At 37.9% G+C, this 20388-nt stretch overlaps 1 protein-coding gene across 37 annotated transcripts in view; it reads left to right on the forward strand.

Moving 5' to 3' along the window:
* HDAC9 (histone deacetylase 9) overlaps positions 1-20388 on the forward strand; it is a 1002499-nt gene that overhangs the window by 803357 nt on the left and 178754 nt on the right. The window lies entirely within an intron of this gene.

Below are 20388 nucleotides of genomic sequence, written 5' to 3' on the forward strand. Positions count from 1 at the left end.
AAAAAAGAAAGGGGGAGAGGGAAGAGAGAGAAGGAGGGAAGAAAGAAGACAGGAAGAAAGAATTTTAAGAAACAACCTAATTATGCAACTCAAGGACTTAGGAAGTCAAGAATATATAAACCAAACACATACTTAATGGAAGGAAAGATAACAGAGATCAGAGTAGAAATAAAGGAAAAAGCACTTTAAAAATACAAAATGTCAATAGAATGAAAATTGTTTCTTTGAAAAGGTAAAATTCACAGAACTTTTGCTAGACTAACAAAAAAATACAGAAGAACTACACAAATAAAATCAGAGATGAAAAGGTAGACATTTTAACTGATACTAGAGAAGTAGATGATGATAGTCTATTATAAACAACTATACAGCAACAAATTGGAAAGCCTAGAAGAAACAGATATATTTCTAAACACATATAACCTATCAAAATTGAACCATGAAGTCACATAAACCCAAACAGAGCAATGAGAAGTAATGAGACTGAGTCAGCAATAAAAACCTTTATTACTGAATCAGTACTAAAAATCTGCCAGCAAAGTAAAGCTCAGGACCAGCTGCCTTCACTACTGCATTTTACCAAACATTTCATGAAGAACTAATGACAGTTCTTAAAATATATGAAAAAAAATCAAACAGGAGGGGATTCTTCCAAGTTCATTCTATGAGGCCAGCATTACCCTATTTTTATACGAATGGGAGTATACTCTAAAACAATGATAAAATATAGTATGTTATAATAAATACATAAAACAGTAACATAGTCATCATTATCAAATATTATTTACTGTACATAATTATATGTCCTATACTTTTATATGACTAATAGCACATTAGGTTTGCATCACCACAAACACATAAGTAATGCATTCAGTTACACTTTCATGGTGGCTGTGACATCACTAGGCCATAGAATTTTCCAGCTCCATTGCAACGTGTGGGACCACCATTGCATATGCAGGCGTCGGTGGCTGAACAGTGTGATGTGGTGTATGAATGTGTATGTATTAAAGCAATGTTTTTCTCTAGGTAATGTTTGAGCTCCCTACTAGTTGACATATAAAAAGAATTTTCAACAGAGTTTGATTCTAAAATATCTTTTTATTATTTTTATGAACCACTAGTATGTTAAAATTATGTTTCTTAAAAAACTTGTTTGAGGGGCTGGCACTGTGGCATATTGGGTAAAGCTGCTGCCTGCAGTGCTGGTCTCCCATATGGGCACCAATTCGAGTCCCGGCTGCTCCACTTCCATTCCAGCTCTCTGCTATGGCCTGGGAAAGCAGTAGACGATTGCCCAAATCTTGGGCCCCTGCACCCACATGGGAGATGTGGAAGCAGCTCTTGGCTCCTGGCTTCGGATTGTCCCAGCTATGGCCATTGCGGCCAATTGGGGAGTGAACCAGTGGATGGAAGATCTCTCTCTCTTTCTCTCTTTTTCTCTCTCTCTCTCTCTCTGCCTTTCCTTCTCTCTGTGTTAACTCTGACTTTCAAATAAATAAATACATCTTTAAAAAAAAAAAAAAACTTGAGAGAGAGATACTGAGAGACACACAGAGAGCTCACACTCTGTCCACAGTGTCTGGGGCTTGGCCAGGAAGCTCCTGGGAGCCAAGAACTCAATTCAGGTCTCTCATGTGGATGGTAGAGAAGCAAGTACTTGAACCATTACCTGCTGCCTCTAAGAGTGTGCATTAGCAGGGTTTGGAATCGTGAGTTCAGCTAGGACTCAAACCCAGGAACTCTGATATGGTATGTGTTAGTCCCAACTGGTGTCTTAATCTCTAGGTCAAATGACCTGTGGGGAGCAACTCAGACTAGACTAAGTTACTGTAATTAAGACTTATTCTATGCATCTGCTCTCCCACAATATGGCACTGGGAGAGGAGTAAACAACTTTTACACAGCTGCCTCCAGTTCGACCAGTAACCTGCAGGAGCTGATCCTGCTCCTGATTGGAGGAGAGCAGCGTACTCGGCGTGTGGGTAGCAGAGTTGGGATTGGTGGAAGAGGACTATAAAGGAGGAGAGAGACAACATGCACCGGAAACATCTAAGGGGAACACCTGAGGAACATCTGAGCAGCCCCCGAGAGAGCCGGCCGGCGGTGTGCCGCTCCCCCGCGGAAGTGGGGAAAGTGGCAGGGGGGCCCGCCCCTCCACGGAGGTGGAGGGACGGCAGCCAACCCGGGAAGAACCAGCAGCAAACCCGGGAAGGGCCGAGCAGACAAAAGAACAGCGCAGGGTCTAGTGTCGTTCCTCCGTGAAGAGGGGGAGCGACAATGACCAAGCCAAAAAAGTATGTTTTTAAATTATCGATGGTTCACTCCCCAAATGCCCACAGCAGCTGGGGCTGGGCTAGCCATGGCTGGTAGCCTGGAAATTAATCTGGATTTCTTACGTGCGTAGCAGGGACCTAAGTGCTTTGGACATCACCTGCTGCCTCTCAGGCTGTATAGCAGGAAGCTGGAATTAGAGGTAGAGCCTAGACTTGAAATCTGGCTCTGTGATACAGGATGTGGATATTCCAAGAGGAGTCTTAACTGATACACCAAATGCCCACCCCTCAAGCAAATTTTAGTAATGTTTTTGCTAGTTCTGTGAAAAATGTCATTGGTATTTTGGTAGGAATTGCATTGAATCTGTAAACTGCTATGGGCTGATGGACCTCTTACTGATATTGATTCTTCCAATCCATGAACATGGGAGTATTTCCATTTCTTTGTCTTCTCATCAATGATTTACAGTTTTATTGTGGATATCTTAAACCGAGATTAAAGTTATTCCTAGAGATTTTAGGGATTTTTTTGGGTAGGTATTGGAAATAGATTGCTTTCTTGGTTCCTTTTTCCAATAACTCACTGTTATAGAACAGCATTAGTAATTTTTTCACATTGACTTTTTATTCTGTAACTTTAAATAACTTGTTGTTTTGTGTTAATAGCTTTTTGGTTCAGTCTTTGAGTTCACTCTGTATAAGGTCATGTCAATGGCAAACACTGACAATTTGCCTTCTCTTTTCAACATGTATGCCCTTTATTTCTTTCTCTTGCCTAATTTATCTGGCTAGGACTCCCAGTGCTACACTGAATCAAAACCAATGCAGGCATGCTTGTCTTGCTCCAAATCTTAGAGAAAAAGCTTTTAATATTTCCTCATTCAATATGATGCCAGTTGTTGGCTTGTTATAGATGGCCTTGATTATGTTGAGGTATGCTCTTTCAGTACTTAATCTGTTCATACAAAATATTTATCATGATGGATGTCTTCTTCATCTCTTGAGATGAGAATATTAACATATCATCACATGTTCTGTTGATATGGTGCACTGTATTTATTGACTTGCATATATTGAGCCGTCCTTGCAGCCCTGAGATGAATACGACCTGATCATGGTGATTAATCTTTCAAATTTTATTTGCTACTATTTTATTAAGGGTATTGTTTCTATGTTCATCAAGGATAATGGCTAGTAGTTTTTCTTTTTGTTATTTCTTGGTCTTGTTTTGGTATCAAGGCAATTCTTGTGTTGTAGAATGACTTTGGAAAAACTGCCCCCATTTCTTTTGGGCAGATAGTTTAAAACTGATTGATGTCAATCCTCTTTTAATGGTTTGGTATAATATGGTAGTGAACATCTCTGGTCCTGGATGTTTCCCTGATGGGAGAACTTTGATTACTGATGCAATTTGACTATTCATTATTAATCCATTTAGGTATTCTATTTCATCTTGATTCAACCTAGGTAAGATGTATGAGTCCATGAATTTGCTCATTTCTTCTAGATCATCAAATATGTTGAAAATACTTGTTCACAGTAATCCCTTACAATCACTTGTATTTCTATGATGCTACTTGTAATATTTCTCTTTCTAACCCTGACTTTGTATATTTTGAATCTTCTTACTTTTTTCTCAATCTGCTTAATAGTTTGTCAATTAACATTTTTTTTCAAAGAACCAGCTCTTAATTTCACTGGCTTTTTATGTATTTTTCAGTAGCTATATCCTTTATTGTGTTCTGAGTTTTACTATTTCTTCCTTTTACTAATTGTGGGTTGATTTATTCTTGATTTTCTAGTTCTTGGAGGTACAATAATAAGTTGTTTATTTGGAGTCTTTCTGCTTATTGTTATAGGTGCTGATTTCTATAATGTTGTCTCTTAGTGCTTCTTTTGCTGTGTCCCAGTTTTTGGCATTTTGTGTTTCCATTTTGACTCATTTCACAAAAATTCTTAATTCTTCCTTGATCCTGTGTTATCCAAAAGTAAGTTGTCTAATTACCAAATACTGATGTACTTTCTTGTGCTTGAGAAGAATGTATATTATGCAACTGTTGAATGAAATATTCTGTAAGTGGTCCAATTTGTGGAGCAATTTAACTCTACTGTTTCTTTGTTGATTTTCCATCTGGATATTCTGTCATTGCTGAAAGTTAGGTGCTAAAATCCCCTACTAATATTGTATTGCATTCTATCTCTTTATGGTTGTTAGTATTTATTTTATATATTTGAGTGTTCTAATGTTGTGTGCATATATTTATACAATTGTAATTTCCTCTTGCTGGATAATCCCTTTATCTTTTTTTTTTTTTTTTTTGACAGGCAGAGTGGACAGTGAGAGAGAGAGAGACAGAGAGAAAGGTCTTCCTTTGCCGTTGGTTCACCCTCCAATGGCCGCCGCGGCCGGCGTGCTGCGGCCGGCGCACCGCGCTGATCCGATGGCAGGAGCCAGGAGCCAGGTGCTTTTCCTGGTCTCCCATGGGGTGCAGGGCCCAAGCACCTGGGCCATCCTCCACTGCACTCCCTGGCCACAGCAGAGGGCTGGCCTGGAAGAGGGGCAACCGGGACAGAATCCGGCGCCCCGACCGGGACTAGAACCCGGTGTGCCGGCGCCGCAAGGCGGAGGATTAGCCTAGTGAGCCGTGGCGCCGGCCTCCCTTTATCTTTATATAATAACCTTCCTTGTCTCCTCCTACTGCTTTTGACTTAAAAATCGATTTTAGTTGTGGGTGTTTAGCTTACTCATTAAGATGCTGGACTCAAAGCCCAGAGCCACTCCTACAGCCTTGGTGATGCTGGCTGGAATATCAGTCTGATCAGCAGGGAGCCATGGATATCTGCTTGGCATCAGAGCAGGTCCAGAAGCTAATTCTTTAAAAATGATTTATTTATTTATTTGAAAGTCAGAGTTATAGAGGAAGAGGGTCACACACACATACACACACACACACAGAAAGAGAGAGAGAGAGAGAGAGAGAGAGAGAGAGAGAGACAGATCTTTCTGTGGGTTAACTCACCAGATGGCCAGTGCTAGGCCAGGCCAAAGTCAGAAACAGGAACTTCAGTCAGGTCCATCATCCAATCAGCTGCTTTACTCAGGCCATTAGCAGGGAGCTGGATTGGAAGCGGAGCACCCAGACCATGAAACCACACCCATATGGGATGCTGGTGTCACAGGCAGCGAGTTTCCCCACTGTGCCACCATGCCAGTCCCCAGAAGCTAATTCTTTAAAACAAAGCAAAATATTACAGAGCATAGATGTGATTGACGGGAGGCTCCTTAAAGGACTGTAAGTGGTTAGGCTCTTTGACTCCTTTCCTTTCCTGTGTTTTGCTCCCACCTAAGCCAAATGTGCAAGAGATGGGCGAGGAGTCCAAGGAAATCACTCTGGTTTGCAAATGGTAGAAAGTACCCATAGGGGGTAAATATCCCAAATGTCTAAGTAATTAATATGATTCACTAGCAAAATGACTCAAAAAGCTCTATTTAAAAGTGAACAAGTGGGCCGGCGCCGCGGCTCACGAGGCTAATCCTCCGCCTTGCGGCGCTGGCACACTGGGTTCTAGTCCCGGTGGGGGTGCCGGATTCTGTCCCGGTTGCCCCTCTTCCAGGCCAGCTCTCTGCTGTGGCCAGGGAGCACAGTGGAGGATGGCCCAAGTATTGGGCCCTGCACCCCATGGGAGACCAGGATAAGTACCTGGCTCTTGCCATAGGATCAGCGCGGTGCGCCTGCCGCAGCGCGCCAGCCACAGCGGCCATTGGAGGGTGAAGCAACGGCAAAAGAAGACTTTTCTCTCTGTCTCTCTCTCTCACTGTCCACTCTGCCTGTCAAAAAAAAGTGAACAGGTGACATGAACGTGCACTTCAGACAAGAGGGCACACCAGTGGCCACAGGTGTATGAAAAGTTACTCCATATTACTAATCATCACAAAAAACGCAAATCCAAGCTATAATAAGATATCAGCACACACCCATCGTGATGATCATTTCTTAGAAGTAAATGAGAAGTGTTGGTGAGGATGCAGAGAAAGGAAACTGAGGCACATTATTGGTGGGAATGTAAACTCACACAGCATATAGAAGAAAATGTAGGTGTTCTTCAGAAAATTACAATAGGGCTAAATATCATCCAGCAAGCCTACTTCTCAAAGAGTTATTTGCATTTCCATGATCACCAAAACATTAGTCACAATAGCCAAGGTAAGGAAACAACCTCCATATCCTCAGATATGGGTGGGTATAGGATATTGTGTGTGTGTGTGTGTGTGTGAACATTATTTACCATTAAAAAACAGTGAGAAAATCCTGCCCTTTGCCACAACATATAAGAACTTGGAGGAATTTAGGTTAAGTGAAATAACCCCAGAGACAGAAAGATAATATGTGATCTCACTTATCTATGAGATCTAGAATAGCCAAAGTCACAGTTACAGACTGCAGAAGAATGGTTGCCAGGGACCAGGTGCGGGTGGGAAATGAAAAAGTGATGGAGTTAAAAAAAAGAAAAAAATTAGCAAGCAAATAAAGTAAGTATGCTATCTGATTGAGCTTTCCTGGATAATTCAGGCACTCTTCCCATTTTTAGGTCTTTAATCCTAATTGTAATATACAAAGTCTCATTATTTAGGGTATAAAATATTCATGCATTTTGAGAATTAGACTGTGGACATCTTTACCCTAATCAGTTACCCAAATTCTAGGTAAATTCTTTCTTTAACATTTTCACTGTGTGTAGCTGAAAATGGTTTAGTAATCTGTCAAGATTTTTTCAGAATTAGGTAATATAATTTATTTTTAGCCAAGACATAATGTACATTGAGTAGAAGATGTAGGTTTTTAATGACATGATGCCTTTTGACAAAACACCTGGCTACCACCACAAGTTACAAAATATTTAAATCTCCCTGGAAAGCTCCATTATGTCCATTACTAGTCTACCCAAGTGAAGGAAATATTCATCTGATATTTTCTTGTTAAAGCCTGTTCTTTTTTCTGTTACAGAACTTCATATATGTGGCAGTTAGAGCACATGCTGTTCTTTCCCTTAAGAAAATGTTTAAGTGATACTTCCATGTTACTGGATGGATCAGTAGTTTGTTAATATTTTTGCTGAGTACTATTCTGTTGTATAATTATTGACCAATGTGTTGATTCAATTCAGTTCTGGGCTATTATGAATAAAGTCCATGTAAAAACATATTTCAAATCTTTTTTTAGATATATGAGTATATTTATATTCTATTTGGGCAAATGCCTGAGAACGGAATAACTGTGTGATATGTTAACCATATGTGTGTCTTTATAAGAAAAATAAACTATTTTCTAAAGTAATTACCATTTCATCTGTAGAATTTGTAGTAATGTCAACTCTAATTTCTGATAGAGGTAATTTGCATCCAAGTTCCTTTTATGATTATTCTGGCTAGATTTCTTAATTTTATTTTTTATAGTTTTGACAGGTTTAATACAGTTCATAGATACAGTTCTGAGAATAGAATGAAATTCCCTTTCTCCATCCCTCCCTCTATAAATTTATTAATTTTAACATTCTTTTCAAAGAACCAGGCTATGAGTTTCTGAATATTTTTAACCTTTTTTCTGTCTTCTCTTTCAGTGATTTGAACTTCATGTCCTTTTTTTCTGCTTACATTGAATTTCATTTGTTATCTTTTTAGTTCTTAAAGTAGACTCATGTCTTTTCTTCTTTTTCACTACCAGCATTTTATTGCTATAAAATTCTTTCTAAGTACTACTTTAGCTGTATCCTATACATTTGGGTTTGTTATATTTCATTTTCAGCATGCTCAAAGTACTTTCCAGTTTCCTCTTTGATTCTTCTGTGACACATGAATTATTTCGAAGTATCTTATTTAGTGTTTCAGTATTTGTGGGTTTTCCAGATATCTTTCTGTTAATGATGTCTAATTTAATTCCACTAGGACAAGAAACTTACTTTGTATGACTTGAAACTTTTTATATTTATTGAGACTTATCATAGTAGATCATAATTCTCTTCACTTCTTCCTGTCCTTTGTGTTACTTTTTGAAGTATTTTATTTTTACATTTATTATAGATCTTCACATTAAGTTATTTATTTTTCTTAGGTCGTGGAAAAGTTTTAAACAAGTTTAAAGGGTGTGTTCATGTGTGCTTGGGTGTGCATGTGTATGTGTGTGAGGAAGAGCATGTGTACATATAACTTATAAAATTTATATTTTCCCATGTGTTTAATATATCTGATGCTCTGATTTAATTTTCTTTCAGTCTGAAGAATTTCCTTCAACATTCCTTGCATTGCAGTTCTATTGGCAACAAATTTTCTCATCTTTTGTTTGTATGAAAATATGTTTCTAGGCATTTGATCTTTAATTAAATCATCATTTTGTTTATAATGCTATAGTGACAATTATTTCATACTCAAAAATGTCTTTACAACATACTTATTTTTTTTCTTTTTCTTGATGATGAGAAATCAACTGTCGTTATAACTGAACCACTTGATGATTTAATGAATCTTTTTCACCAGCTATTTTTTAAAATTCTTTATCTTTGTTTTTCAGAACTTTTTGACTAGGCATATTTTTCTTGATATATATTCTGCTTAAAGTTTGTTGAGCTGGATGCTTTTGATAAAAATTGGAGAACTTTTTGCTAAGATTTCTTCGACGTTGTTTTCTGCTCTGTTCTCTTTACCCCCTGAGGGCCATGTTATATGATTTTTGATCAGTTCATTGTCCTTCTGGATGCTGAAGCTCTGTTCATTTTCCTCAGTCTTGCTTGCTTCTCTGTGCATCCATCCAGATAATTTCTTTTTTCTTTTTTCTTATGCTCTCTTTAAGTCCATTGTTCCCATTTTCAGTTTTGATCAATTTGCTGCTCATGCATTCAAAATAATTTTTCATTTCATATACTGAGTTATGTACTACTTGGATTTCTATGTTTTAGAGCTTCCACATCTCTTTTCCAAATTCCCGTTCTCTTCATCATTTTACCCATATTTTCCCATAGGTTCTTTAACATGTTTATCATAATTGCTTTACAGTCTTTATCAGGTAATTCTGAATCACCTGGGATCTGTTTCAATTACCTTATTTGTCACTTGAATGAGAGTCTCATGTTTTCTATTTCTTTGTGTGTCTTGTAATATTTGATTATGTGCTAGGCATTGTGGTTGAAAAACATCAGAGGCTAGAAAGGGCTTGTCTCTTTGGATCTTGTTTCTTGTAAAAAATGGTTTTTCAAAAGTTCTTCAGTGGTTTTTTTGAAAGCATGCATTTTTTATTGACTTGGTTATTTGTTGTTACTTTGGCAAGACCATAATTAGTTGTAGATATCCACAATAAATTCATGTTTGAGAGGATGCTAAAGTTCTTTTGTATTTCAAATTTCATGTCTCACATTCATAAAGGATAAATGTCAATGATTAGAATTGGAGCACCCTGACTTATTTTTCTATTTGATTCTTCAACTTAAATGAGGAAAAAGATAAATATATTAATAATACAGTTATATCCTCTATCCCCTGTTGAATGGCTAGCTACACATCTGAGAAAGGGAGATACCTTGACAGTTACCTGTTTACTCTTGTGGAAAACTTTCTTGATTTACAGATTCTTACTTTTTATTGCAGCAGGTATCCCAGCTCTTATTGAAAACTCTTAGGTTAGCTAACTTAGAGACTGATTTACACTTCTGAAAAGTGACAAGCCAAAAACCTCTTACCAGCTCTTGGGTGAAGTCAAAGTTGATTATATCGATTTTTCAGATTCTTGGTGGAAGACCTGTTACCTACTTGACCTGCCTGTCATACTCCCACTGCATGGTTTATTTATTTTTAGATTTCTATTCTGGCCATCTGCTTTTCTGAGGTCTAATAATTCAACTTCTGACTTACAGTTTTAACTGCCTACCCCATAGCAGTTGAATAGGCCCATTTCCAGCATCTTCATTTGGGTTTGGCTTTGAACTCCACAGATACCATTACTTGTGTGTAGTTTAGCTCATACAGACTAACAATTTCTGTAGCTTACTCATAACTCTGATTACCTGTGTCTCTAGACCTTCCAAATCTTGTGGTACCTTTCTTAGTCACTGATGCCTACTTTTTACCTTGAGTCAAAGTCCTGATGGTATTTTAAAAACAATTTAGATTGGAAAGAAAGCTTACTAGAATAAACCCTTGTCTCAAATTAGCACTTACAAGATGTTCTACTTCTTTTTTTTTTTTCTTTTTGATTAAAGAAATGTATTTATTTATTTTTTTTTCCTTGAAATTTTTTTTTTAAACTTTTATTTAATGCATATAAATTTCCAAAGTACGACTTATGGATTACAATGGCTTCCCCCCCATACCGTCCCTCCCACCCACAACCCTCCCCTTTCCCACTCCCTCTCCCCTTCCATTCACATCAAGATTCATTTTCCATTATCTTAATATACAGAAGATCAGCTTAGTATACATTAAGTATGGATTTCAACAGTTTGCTCCCACACTGAAACATAAAGTGAAAAATAATAGATGATTTTTTTAAGTGATGATGAAATCAGAGCAGACCTATTGTCATGTTTAATCCCAGTGAGAGTCAAGTTGGGAATTGATAATTTCTTTTTTTTTTTTTTACAGAGGATCAGTTTAGTATGCATTAAGTAAGGATTTCAACAGTTTGCACCCCCATAGAAACACAAAGTGAAATATATTGTTTGAGTACTCGTTATAGCATTAAATCTCAATGTACAGCACATTAAGGATAGAGATCCTACATGAGGAGTAAGTGCACAGTGACTCCTGTTGTTGACTTTACCAATTGACACTCCTGTCTATGGCATCAGTAATCTCCCTATGCTCCAGTCATGAGTTTCCAAGGCTATGGAAGCCCTCTGAGTTCTCCGACTCTTATCTTGTTTAGACAAGGTCATAGTCAAAGTGGAGGTTCTCTCCTCCCTTCAGAGAAAGGTACCTCCTTCTTTGATGACCTGTTCTTTCCACTGGGATCTCACTCGCAGAGATCTTTTGCCAGAGTGTCTTGGCTTTCCATGCCTGAAATACTCTCATGAGCTTTTCAGCCAGCTCCGAATGCCTTTAGGGCTGATTCTGAGGCCAGAGTGCTATTTAGGACATCTGCCATTCTATGAGTCTGCTGAGTATCTCACTTCCCATGTTGGATCACTCTCCCCTTTATTTACTCCATCAGTTAGCATTAGCAGGTACTAGACTTGTCAATGTGCTCCCTTTGACTCCCAGTCCCTTCACCATGACCAACTGTGAACTGAAATTGATCACCTGGAACAGTGAGATGGCATTGGTACATGCCACCTCGATGGGATTGAATTGGAATCCCCTGGTATGCTTCCAACTCCACCACTTGGGGCAAGTCAGCCTGAGCATGTCCCAAATTATACATCTCTTCCCTCTCCCATTCCCACCACCATGTTCAACAGGGATCACATTTCAGTTAATTTTCAACACTTAAGAATAACTGTGCATCAATTACAGATCTAAACCAGTCATATTAAGTAGAACAGATAAAAAAACTACTAAGAGGGATAATGTATTTAGTTGTTCATTAACAGTCAGGGCTATGCTGATGAAGCCACCATTTCCCATAGTGTCCACCTCACTCCAACAGGTTTCCCTCTTGGTGTTCAGTCAGTCGTCACCGATCAGGGAGAACATATGGTATTTGTCCCTTCGGGACTGGCTTATTTCACTCAGCATGATGTGTTCCAGATTCCTCCATTTTGTTGCAAATGACTGGATTTCGTTGTTTCTTACTGCGGTATAGTATTCTAAAGAGTACATATCCCATAATTTCTTTATCCAGTCTATCGTTGATGGGCATTTAGGTTGGTTCCAGGTCTTAGCTATTGTGAATTGAGCTGTAATAAACATTAGGGTGCAGACCTCTTTTTTGTTTGCCAATTTAAATTCCTTTGGGTAAATTCCAAGGAGTGGGATGGCTGGGTCGAACAGTAGGGTTATCTTCAGGTTTCTGAGGAATCTCCAGACTGACTTCCATAGTGGCTTGACCAGTTTGCATTCCCACCAACAGTGTGTTAGTGTCCCTTTTTCCCCACATCCTCGCCAGCATCTGTTGTTGGTAGATTTCTGCATGTGAGCCATTCTAACCGGGGTGAGGTGAAACCTCATTGTGGTTTTGATTTGCATTTCTCTGATTGCTAATGACCTTGAAGACCCCTACCTTACACCTTACACAAAAATCCACTCAACATGGATTAAAGACCTAAATCTACGACCTGACACCATCAAGTTACTAGAGAACATTGGAGAAACCCTTCAAGATATTGGCACAGGCAAAGAATTTCTGGAAAAGACCCGGGAGGCACAGGCAGTCAAAGCCAAAATCAACTATTGGGATTGCATCAAATTGAGAAGTTTCTGTACTGCAAAAGAAACAGTCAGGAGAGTGAAAAGACAACCGACAGAATGGGAAAAAATATTTGCAAACTATGCAACAGACAAAGGGTTAATAACCAGAATCTACAAAGAAATCAAGAAACTCCACAAAAACAAAACCAACAACCCACTTAAGAGATGGGCCAAGGACCTCAATAGACATTTTTCAAAAGAGGAAATCCAAATGGCCAACAGGCACATGAAAAGATGTTCTACTTCTTTTTAATCTCAATATTTAAAATATACAACAAATAATGTAAGATGGAAAACATCTTCCAAGTAATTTGTTATTTTTTATCTTTGTACTAAATTTGGTATCTACCAGTTCATGTATATTGAAGATGTTTCCTCTTTTTTTTTTTTAAATTTCAACCACTATAAAACACATTGTTTTGTTCTTTTCTGATACCATTGTCCAAATGGCACTCATCATACACACTTGGATAATGTAAGTATTTTAGAACCTTTGTAATTTTATATGGCACTAAATTTTATACACACAGACACAGAGACATACATAAAGGTAAAGTGAAATACTGGTCAATTGATTTGTTGTTCTTTTAACATGATGCTATTATGTATATAGTACTAAATATTCTAATTTCTTTGAAATTTTTATTTTAGAGTCATGAAAAATCACTATAGTCCTAAAACAGTACTTAGGAAATGTGTGAAGTTTGCATTTCTTAAATAAAAGGTTTCTTTGGGAACAAAAAATTAAAAAAAGAAATTTTTATTTTATTGCTTAGTTTTGATTAAGTTGACCAAACTTACTTCTTGGTATCTATTCTTAAAGCATATGGCCATGGACAATCAGAATTTAGTGTAAGAGGAAAATTTATAGTCAGAATAGGAATAATGTTGTCAAAGTTAAAATTATATACCCAAAGAACCTAGAAAGTTTGATAATACTTATAAAAAATACATGACAAATTTACTCTTAATTTTTTTTTAAATTTCCCAAATCTAAATGAAAATATATGTACTAAATATTACTAAAACATTACTGCTACTATAGACTGAATACTTATCATAATAAGGCATGAATATAATGACAAGTGAGATCTGATTAGGGTAAATTTGTCAACATACTTCTTTTCACCCCAATATAGTCTTTGCTTAGATCTTGGTAAGTTTGAAGTAAGTTTGGTCAACTTAAAACTAATCAATAAAATAAAATTTTCTTTTTTTTTTCTAAAAAGAAATGGTAGCAAAACTCTTCTGCCCTAATTCATTTTTTTTCTGAAGGTTGTCATACTGAGGATCTGTTTACATGACAAAAAATACATTATTATTATTATTATTATTATTATTATTATTATTATTTTGGTCATTGTAGTCTCAAAACCAGTCACGTTTCCAAAAATTCAGCCAGTGGAATTGTCAGAACTTGTGTCCAGTGAAGCCAATGATTATAAACTAAATAGATTGATTTCCGTTGGTTGTTCTTGTCTTACCAAGATCCACATCCTGATGGTTTCTCTCCTCGGAACAAGATCTTCTTCATAGTGGATCCCTTGTTATTTTCCTCAGTGGCTCTACTGAAATTACATGTAACATAAGTATCATCAGGTCCTGTCTCCCTCCTACCAAGGAACCTGATTTCTCATCAATTCCATTGGTCCAATCTATAGCCACAGCTTGCCACGCAGTATGTGGTAGACACTGAGGGCCACAGATGCCAGGCTTCCTAAAAACTGTTTTTCCAGTGCTGTCTTCAACGTGCTTCTTTCTGAACTCTTAGGGAGCAGAGCTGGCAGCCGTGCATGCGCTTTGAGGTCTACTACTCAGTTAACTGCTAATGCTGGGCTCCTGTTTTCTTGGCTCCCTTGAGCTTTCTCAAAGAAGCACAATGGTATTCCCATATGTCCCTTATTGTGTTCTTGGCAGATCTCCCTACTTCCCCTAACCTCCCAGATTCTAGTATGCTTGGGACAAACTTTCTTTGTGAAGTTTTTTTCCCTCAGAGACTATAGATTAATAGCGTTGATTTTGAAGCAACCTTGTTTTTATAGAAAGTGCTTTTAAAAGCTGAAGTTAACTGATTTTAGGGGTTGTATTAGCATGTTCCTAAATATCATGCATACTGGTGAACTACAGCTAGAAGCAACCCAAAAGACTGACTTGATTTACTAATTTAATGCCAAATTTTACAGATATCCTAGGGAGATGTCTATTACTGAGTGATCTTCTTTCTCATAAAACTTACATGGTAGGGAAAACCAATGATCTACAATCTTTAATATACATAATATGTTTCTTTTTCCTTTTAAGTAAAACTTGATTCTGACAGTAAAGCTGGGAAAGGAAACATTCTACTTTCACATTATCGTTGCTGTGATATAAATCATATGGAGCTGTTTTTCATCACAGAGAACTGTGTAGCTAAATAGGAAGAAGTTAGGATATTTCAAGGATCTGCAGTTGCTATTGAATAGCAGATTGGATGAAAGCTGGTATCAGGCATGTTGAATAAATGATGTATCATATTCATGATGGTGAGCCTGAGATTGCAGATGGTTTAACAATTCATTAACAACATGACCACTCTTGAGCCTTTCCAGTAAAGTAGAATTAGAACCAGTTGTTGCACCAGCTCTTACAAGCAAGGTAAACACAAGTGGGGAAGTGCAAGAAGGTAGAGATAATGGTTTAACATTTTTAACTCCTGAGCTGGTTTTTGGTCCTTTAAATCCTGAAATTCCTATTCACAGAATGATAAGAAGTAGTATTGGCTCCACTTTCATGTATGATATTACTCAACCATTTTAACATCCAATGATGTCAACAAAGACACTGTGTTTAACTTCCATTGAACAATTTTCAGTTTCTTTTGGTAAAAGAATGGAATCTCATTCATTTTGTGTTCAGTCTAGCAGCCCCATTTTGGATGGGGGAGTGGAATTGAACCAGGTTCAAATGACTTATCATAAGTGCACTATTTGGTGGTAGAGAATTTTGATTGCCTTTCTTGTCTAGCGAAATATCTTTCTGAATACAGTGCTTTATTTAGCAAGATGAACAGTATTATTTATATTTTAAACCCCATTAACACCAGGTATGTTAACACCCCCTATCTCCCAAACCAAAAACAACTAAAAAAAAAAAAAAAAAAAAAAAAAAACCAGTAGGGTCAAATAATGAAAATAGCTTCAGGCTATGATTTTTTAACATAAAATTTTAGTTTTAGGACCGTTAAATCTCTATCCAGTTAAATCTCTCAAAGTTATGTCATTGTCTTGTTTATGACTTCTTCAACTCTGTGCAACTTAATATAAAGAATCGTAAGTTATTCCTATGATTTTTTATTTTTAAAATAGCTTGAAAACACCTACTGCATGTTGTTTTCATTACTCTCTTTGTTCCATCACCAGGAAAAGGAATTTTACATGTGGCAAATAAGTTTATGGAGAGGTCAGAAAGGGCACCTGTGAACAAACCAGTTTGTTGGGAGAAAAATTTTGCTACCCCAATTGAGTTTTGCAAATTGCAGATTCTGGTTGCTTTCAGCACTTTTTTACACCAGAGTTAAATAGTCTATGGGCAGACATAGTTGGTCATTATAGTTATCATTGTTCAGCAAAGTAGATTAAAATATCCCCAACTATTCTGCTTTAAAGAAAACAAACCTCAGCCCTGGTATAGGTAAGAAATGTTCTTAAAGTCATTTTCAAATTAGCTAACAATCAGTGTGAATCTTTTCGGCATAGCTAGGGTTTTGCTTCCAGTTAAATTTTTCAAGCCTATAAAGCATTTCATATGAATTTTCAATTTAGCAAAATGTATTTGAAGTAATAATTCAACCATCACATCTTTACTTGGAAATACATACTGTAGAATTTTTCCATGCTGTGCTTGGTTTTGAAACATATTATTTCACTGAGCATTACTTTAGCACATTTAGATATACGTTAGTGGTGACACTTTGGCATTGGGCGGCAATAACTGAGCTCGAAATTAGTGATGCCTTAAAATAGAAATTTTGACAAATGAATCCCAGTGTCCTGGTCAGACGTGCTGGATAGATTTTTGTTTAGGAGGCACTTGCCGTACAGAAAACATTTTTTCCACAGGATGGACTTCTTTGATTTTATTCTTATAGTTTCCTAAAATAGAGGTACATATTAAAAATTAAGCTACAAATATAATACTTGATAAACAAGTTCTAACAAAGAAACACAGTAATCTAATTTCCTATTGTTAGTTTATGAATATCATATAGACTTGCTATTCTCAGCATCAGTCATTCTTTTATTCAGAATAAATAAATCAAAATTAGTAAGTGACTAACAATACTGTATTATAGGTAGTGCTAATGGTCTAATTCATTGCTTAGTATTTCATAAAGCCTGTATAAATAATATTTGGTGTTTCAGATTGTGCAATTAATGGCTGATTCTGGTACACAGTGCAATCTTAATATATCATTGCCAGACGGTTAGGTTCTTGTTTTCTGTGAGTCTGAGACCTTGTTCAAAGAAAAACTGAGACCCGTAGACAGAAGTTTCCAGAACAGGGCAGCATTCCAGACCCAGGATGGGGCAAAATGCCCCCTCCCTTCACGTGCAGATTATATTCATAACCAGAGAAAAGGAAGTGCCAGAAGCAACCTGCTTGGCTGCAGTCAGCATTAGCCTTATATAGACATGGTCTGATCAACTAGCAGTCTGTGATTGGCTGATGTTCATCTGCTAGGATTGGTTGAGACTCAGTTTTGACAGACTATAGGCTTATGTTAGGTTGCAATTTATTTCCACAACAACCTAAGATATAATTTACTCTGTATGGAGCCTACTTTAGAGTCAAACTTTTTCACCCAAGTGTAGAGAGGTAGGCTTAGCCAAACTTATTTCAGTTTAGCCTTCTGTGTATATTAGGATAGATAATGTTTTTAGTTACCTGTTGACTACCTACTTGGCCACAGGGTTGTATAAAGCAATTCTAATGAATGCAAAAAGTATAATCATCAAATTATTTTGTACTTTCTGTATTTTTGGTACTTATCATTGCCATAGCAATAGACTTAGTTTATGTAGAATCAAAAAGAAATGTTTAAAGTGATTTCAGTGGTTTGTTTATTGTTTGCTCTTTATTTGCCTGAGGCAAGTTTCACTGTTTCTATACGGAACAGAAAAACAAATTTGACATTTTTATATGTTCATCTAAAAATGTGAATTTCATCCATTATGAAAATAGACCAATCTAAAAATGTTTAGATTCCTTTTCCTCTAACGCATTTGCACATATAGACGATGACATAGATTTTCTTTTCTGGGTGATACATGACTATATATGGAAAACAGATATTCTCTCCTCATATAATGACACAAAATTACATTTTCTCCCTTTGAACTAAAGAGAAGCATCTATTACACTAATCTAAACAACAATTTAAAAAGTAGGGATATGAGCACATTGAGTATTTGAAGCATTAGTGTTTACTCTGGGTGATGTTACAATACTGCTGAAGTTTTGTGATGAATCGTGCTTATGACTGGAGACAATGTAAAACTGGGAAGAGAGTTTTAAAATTAGATCACTAGGGACAGGTGTTGTGGTGCAGCAGGGCAAGCTTGAGACACCTGTATCCCATGTTGGATACAAGGGTTCGAATCCTACCTTCTAGTCCAGCTTCCTGCTAATATATACCATGGGAGGCAGCAGATGATGGCTCAAGTACTTGGGTTCCTACCATTCATGTCAGAGACCCAGATTGAGTTCCAGGCTCCTGGCTTCACACCCTGGCCTAGCTTTGACTGTTGCACACATCTGAGGAATGAACCTACAGATGGAAGTTATCTCTCTTTGTCTCTGTCTTTGTGTCTCCCCCTCTCTCTAGGCTGTTGTTCAGAGGAAAGTTCATCCCAGAACTAGAAATCTGTGAAATGTCTGCTGACAGAGTTCTTAAGAGTCGTAGCATTGCCTAGGGAGTGTGAAGAGAGGGGAAGAAAAGCCCAGGACTTGGCCTTGAGTAACTTTAATGAGTAGGAGTCTGATTAGGAAGTGCAAATAGAGATAACTCGATATGAAGAAGCCTAGAGAAGAGTTTTTTTTTTTTTTTTTTTTTTTTTTGACAGGCAGAGTGGACAGTGAGAGAGAGAGAGAGACAGAGAGAAAGGTCTTCCTTTGCCGTTGGTTCACTCTCCAATGGCTGCCGCGGCCGGTGCGCTGCGGCTGGCACACCGCGCTGATCTGATGGCAGGAGCCAGGAGCCAGGTGCTTTTTCCTGGTCTCCCATGGGGTGCAGGGCCCAAGCACCTGGGCCATCCTCCACTGCACTCCCTGGCCACAGCAGAGAGCTGGCCTGGAAGAGGGGCAACCGGGACTAGAACCCGGTGTGCCGGCGCCGCAAGGTGGAGGATTAGCCTAGTGAGCCGCGGCGCCGGCCAGAAGAGTTTTTTAAATGAGGGAGGGGGGATTGTTGTGCCACAGGTTAGGCCATTTCTTGGGAGGCCATATCCCATATTGAACTGCCAGTTTGAGTTTTAGCTGCTCCTATCCAGCTCTCTGCTAATGCACCTGGAAAGTATTAGATAATGACTCAGCTCTGACACCCATATAGGAGACTTGGATGGAGTTCCTGGCTCCCAGCTTTGACCTGGCCCAGCATATGTAGCAGCCATTTGAGGAGTGAACCAGTGGTTGGAAGAGCTCACTGTCCATCTGCCTCTCTCTCTCTGTTGCTCTGCCTTTCAAATGAATAAGTAAATATTTTAGAAAAGAAAGATGTGGCCAAGGGTGTTGAATGTTAATGAGAAGCCAGTAGGCTGAGGGAATAAAATTATCATTGGATTCAGTGACATGAAGGCTTTTCATGGGTGACCTTCATGAGAGTGTGTTTAGTGGAGTAATGGAGTTACAAGAGAAATCATAGGTTAATGAATGAGACTGGGTGAGGAAAAGGAGACAAGAGAAGGCAGGAAAGATCACCCTTTCAAGAATTTTGGCTGTGAAAAGAAGAAAAGAAGTGTGGCAGCTGGAGGGATTGAGGATAGATATATTATGTGTGCACACACACACACAGAGACACCCTAGTGAGGGGTCTTCAGAACGTTCTTGGAAAAATGTGTATTCTCAGAAGTCTTGTTATGGATTTCAATTTTTTACACCAAAAATTAACTTATTTTTGCTTATTTTTGAAAAACAAATTAGAGGCAGAGACACAGATAGAGACAAAGAGAGCTCTCATTCATGGGTTCTCCCCTTAAATGCCTTCAATGGCCCAGTTGGGCAGGGACCAACACTGGGAGCTGGAAGCTCAACCCAAACTTCCTATGTGGGTGGCAAGAGTCTAGTGATCTGAGCCATGACACCTGCCTACCAATGTTGGCACTAGCAGGAAACTGGAGTCAGGAGCCAGAGCCCAGAGTCAAACCCAGGTACCACATGTGGGACATTGGCGCTATTCTGATAAGTTAATGTTTTGATCTCTGGCAAACTCATAGGAACTAATGCCCAGAATAATCAACTCACTCCCATGATAAGAGCATTAATTCACTCATGAGAGCAACCACCCCTTTAAGTTCCTAACTCTTGCAACCATTTTACTGGAGATGAAATTTCCAGTCCATGCATTTTGGAGGCACAGATTCAAACCACTGCACCTTCTAATTTGCTTTTGAGATTATCACTATATATAGTCACTAAAACAAATAGTGTTAATTACTGTAATGTTTTGGGGGAAAATCTATG

The sequence above is a fragment of the Oryctolagus cuniculus genome, chromosome 16 (genome assembly GCF_964237555.1).
Source record: "Oryctolagus cuniculus chromosome 16, mOryCun1.1, whole genome shotgun sequence".
In the NCBI taxonomy this organism is placed as follows: domain Eukaryota; kingdom Metazoa; phylum Chordata; class Mammalia; order Lagomorpha; family Leporidae; genus Oryctolagus; species Oryctolagus cuniculus.